General features: G+C 41.4%; 1 pseudogene; it reads right to left on the reverse strand.

Annotated features, from left to right (window-relative positions):
• Positions 1-227: 227 nt before the first annotated feature.
• On the reverse strand, positions 228-4648 carry LOC107142247 (annotated as a pseudogene).
• Between the last annotated feature and the right edge of the window lie 382 nt (positions 4649-5030).

A 5030-nucleotide genomic window follows, 5' to 3' on the forward strand; every position in this document is an offset into this window, starting at 1 on the left:
TCTTCTTATCCCAAATCCTACTCCTAGAGGTGAGTGCTTTTAATGTGTTTATCAATGTCTAGTGATCTTGATATATATATATATATATATTTTTTTTTTTTCTTCTGCAATAAGAGGGATTGAACTCAGGGCAAATGTTCTATCACTGAGCTACAACCTAGGCCTTTGTTGCAATTTAGTTTGTTTATTTATTTTTAATTAAGATCTGGCAAGTTTTATTAAACATTTTGCATGATTTACTTTTCACCAGTCTGTTCTGGCATGCTTCTAATGATATCAGAATCACCTGTATCCATGATAGTCCGCGTGCATGCTCTGTAGTATTTTCCACATGCTCTGCCCAGTTCTATGTTATTGCCACTTCAGTAATGGACACTAGTTTTGGGCCAACATGGCATATTTCAGATTTCCTCAAAGCTGGATAGTTGTTGGTGAGGATGGTCAATTTATTTCACTTTGCCCTGTCTGATCATCTTGAGAGTCGTCTTGTACGTGCTTTTCACTTTTCATTACAAGCTGGAGTCTAGAGTTGATCAACTCCAGAGACTTTTCATCTTCTTTGCAGTCACCATCTTCCTGCCTTAGATACTGAAGGACCCCCAACTAACAGCAGCTGCCAAGATGGCTGGAGAGCTAAGCCAAAAAAAAAGCCTCATTACCATTTTAAAATTCATCTCCTTATTGCTCATTTATTTCCTTTCTTTTCTTTCTCACATATTTTATTGGTGTATTATAATTATACATGATAAAGAGATTTTCGTTCTTTAGATTTTCTTCAGAGATTTTCTTTCATCTCTTTAGAAGCCTTCTCCAACTTATTCAATAGTGGCTACAGTGCCCCAGTGTGCTCCTGTGACATGATCCCAGCACCTCCTTGTTATGCTTTGGATCTGGAATATCCCCCAAAGGCTCATGTGTGGAGAGTTTGACTCTCACTGCTGCAATGTTCAGAGGTGGAGTTTTGGGGAAGTAATTAGATCCCAAGGGCTCTGATTTCATCAGTAGATTAACCCATGGATGCAGCCACAGCTGAATGAACTCTTGGGAAGTGGCGGAAACTGTAGGAAGTGGAGCCGGGGTACAGTGGTGCACACCTGAAATCCCAGTGATTTGATTTGAACTAAAAACAAAAGTACTCGAGGAGAGGAGACTTAGTTGAAGGGAGTGTGTTTTTTCTGGGAGGGGAGGAGGGTGCCCCTGAGGACTATACTTTTTCCCTGGCTTTTTTCTCTCTTCCTGTTTCCCAGCTGCTGTGAGCTAAGCAGTTCTGCTCTGCCATACTCTTCCTTCATCTCCTCCAAGATGTTCTGCCTTACCTCAGGTGCAGAAGCACTGGAACCAGATAACCACAAACTGAATTCTCTCAATCCATGAGCCAAAATTAATGATTCCTCCTTTAAGTTTTTTTTTTCCCCCAGATATTTTGTCACAGCAATGAAAAATACTCTGTCCTAACACTTATTGGGTTAAATCAAAATTAGAGGCAAAATGGATCACAAGAAACTGTTTTCTTTTTCTTCCAAATCAGAAATGGAAATGTTATGGGCCAGGCCATATGGGCAATGACCAAACAGACTCCATTTACCCTGAGACTCCACATCATGTAAGAAATGCTTCTCCTGTGGGAAAGCCCCACCTCTGTACCCATTAGTAGTTACCTAGCATAACATACTTGGCAAAACAAAATAGCAATTCTTATACAATGTAAAAGTGTTCTCTTTGTTTTCCATGTTTCTTGGGTGATGTACCTTGTCAGAGATTGATTGTCTAGACGTTAGTAACCATTCTCTAACTTGTACTCAACTAAGGTCATTTTGACCCACTTCTCTTCTGCTTGCTTGCTGCTATGTCAACCTGGAAAGTCCCGTGGGAGATACCAATGTACCCATTGCATTGTCTTGCTGACTGCCCAGTCCAGCTTCTGTACCTGCTTGCTTACAGCTACGTCAACCCAGATGTAGTTTTTGCCTTTAAATATCCTAAAATGCTCAGGCTTGGGGCTGTTCCTTGCAGAGACAGTTATGGGTCCTGCAGGGAGAAGTCGCTGGCTGGCCGGCTAAATAAAGATTCTTCAATTTGGACAAAACTGGGACTCGGTGTGTTTTCTGCCCCACAACAGAAGGCATGGCACTAAAACTTGAAGAAAGTTGGAGTAGAAAGCTTTTTTCTTTGGGGGAGGAAGAAACCAAGTGAAATTCAAATGAAATACAGACCTTAGTATTCTTAAGGTCTCTGCTCATGTAGAGAGGTTGAGAAACCCACTTCGTCACTATGGGGCACACTGGTACCCTACACCTGGTGTCCCTGCTGCCACAGTACTCACTTTCAGGAACCCCCAGGAAGACCCACTTGATAACACACTCATTTTGACTTCTTTCTCTTCCTATCTTACTTCTTACTCCTCTATGGTGGTGTTTTTTGTTTTTAATTTTATTTTTAAATTTGTTCTATGGAGGTTCTTGGAATTAACTCTCAACTCACACATTCCTTTTATTTATTTTTGGTAACAGGGATTGAACCAGGGATGCTTTACACTGAGCCTCATCCCCAGCCCTATTTATTTTTTGGGACAGGGTCTCACTAAGTTGCTTAGGGCCTCACTAACTTGCTGAGATTGGCTTTGACTTTGTGATCCTCCTAGCCTCCCAAGCTGCTGGGATTACATATGTGCACTACCATGCCCAGCCAAAGCCCCCTTTTATGCATCTGGTTCTGGGAAAAACTAAGAAAGCAACTGGCTTATTTTGAAATTGCTCAGATAGGCAGGTGTGGTGGTGCATGCCTTTAAAGCCAGCTACTCAGGAGGCTGAGACAGGAGGATCACAAGTTCAAGGTCAGCCACAGAAACTTAATGAGACCCTGTCTCAAAAGAAAAGAATAGGGCTGGGGATGTGGCTCAGTGGTAAAGCACAAGTGGGTTCAATTCTCAGTACTCAAAAAAAAAAAAAAAAAGAAGGAAAGAAATTGCTCAGGATTGTATGTATGATGCTCAGACGGACGGTCCTTACTCATATCAGGACTGGGCCTAAAGTAATCCACCTGTCTTTCCTGCTATATTGGTGGGCAGAAGCCTTGTCTGCTCGCTCGCTCTCTCTTTCTCCTTTCTTTCTTTTTTTTTTTTTTTAAGGCCTTGGGATTGAATCCAGGGGTGCTTTACCCCTGAGCTATAGAGCTAGTCCTTTTAATTTTGAGATAGCGGTCTTGCTAAGTTGCCAAGGCTGGCCTTAAATTTGTGCTCCCCCTGTCTCAGCCTCCTCAGCTGATTTGACTCTTAAATTCTTTGTGAAATTAAGACACATATGAATGGGCAAATCATATTTCATAGGAGTCATACAGTAATCTCAGAGATTTAAAATGTAACAAGTTAGATTCTTACTGATTATTTCATCAAACATGCTCACATAAACACGTTAGGTGGTGAATTAGGCAGACTAAATATTTTAGTCACATACCCAGGCCCCAAATGAGTTGTTTTCTTTCAAACCTACACAGCATATTATTGGCATTAAAATATTTTCACTATTTAATAATAATAATGTTTCGGCAGAGAAACTCTAAATTAAGAGTTTAATGATCTAGAGACTCATTACTTGCCTTTCTTGAAACACGGAACCAAGACATTTCCATCTAATTCTAAGTCCTATTTATGAAACCAATTTTCTCCACCATCGAATTTAGAGAAAACGCTCTTAATTTGGAATCTGATATTACTTGAGATGGAATTAAGTCAAACATATTGGCATATATCTAAAATAGTGCATTTTCTCAATTATGGAGACTATTCAAGTTGATATATAAACATACATATATATTTGGTTGTTACTGGAGATTGAACTTGGGGGTGCTTTATCACTAGACTATATCCTCAGCACTTTTTTGTATTTTTTATTGTGAAACAGGATCTCACTAAATTGCCAAGGCTGGCCTAAAAAAAAAATGGAGAAAGAAGGAAAAATTAAAAATGAATCACTCAGGTTTACATATACAGTGTTCTGACCGTCCCTACTTACACCAGAACTGAAAAGTAGGAATCTTAATGTGCCTGCTTTTCTCACCACATTTCATTCTTAACAGTGAGAACATTTGCACAAAAACAACTGCTTCCTCCTCCTCTTCCTCCTCCTCCTCCTCCTCTTCCTCTTATTTTTGTAGTGGGGACTGAACCCAGGGCACTTCACCACTGAGCTACATCCCCAACCCTCTTTATAGTTTTAATTTTGAGACGGGATCTAGCTGAGTTGCCCAGACAAACCTCAAACTTGCCAAATCTGGCTCTGAACTTGTGATCCTCTTGCCTTAGCCTCTGGAGTCATTTATTTTTAGTTTACGTGTGTACATTTTGCCAAGGTCCCCTGCCCTTGGCTTACTGATGAATGAGGTAGGACTAGGAGACAAAGAGAGTGTCTCTTTCCGTTTCTTCCACGTCATCATCCTACTGGCAAGAACACAGGGTTTCATGGGTCATCTTTGTGGTTTCTGTTTCTCAGCATACCTCTCTCTCTGCTCTAAACAAATTCTGGTTCACATGGAAAATGTAGGCTCTCAGAATTGTCAGTCCTGGATGTAACATGCTCAGCTTGTCCTCATTCTGAGTTCCTCTGAGCTCCCATGTGTCTCGTGTCCACAGGAATTCTGTGCTCAGGAGCATCCTGAACCCCTGAGACAGGAGGATCTCGAGTTCAAAGCCAGCTTCAACAATGTCGAGGTGTTAACCAACTCAGAGGGACCCTGTCTCTAAATAAAATACAAAATAGGGCTGGGGACGTGTCGCAGTGGTTGAGTGCTCCTGAGTTCAATCCCCAGTACCCTCCTCCTGTCCCCCCCAACCCCCCTCCCCAGTATTTTTCCTTTGGTGCTGGTAATTGAACCAAGGCTTCACATAAGTTAGGCGAATGCTCTACTATTGAGCTGCTTCCCCAGCTCTGATCTCTATTAGTTGTTGTTTGAGACAGGATCTCCCTAAATTACCTGGACTGGCCTTGAACTTGGAACACTTCTGCCTAAGCCTTCTGATTCACTGGGATTTCTAG

This window comes from Marmota marmota, unplaced genomic scaffold, assembly GCF_001458135.2.
Source record: "Marmota marmota marmota unplaced genomic scaffold, marMar, whole genome shotgun sequence".
NCBI lineage: Eukaryota > Metazoa > Chordata > Mammalia > Rodentia > Sciuridae > Marmota > Marmota marmota.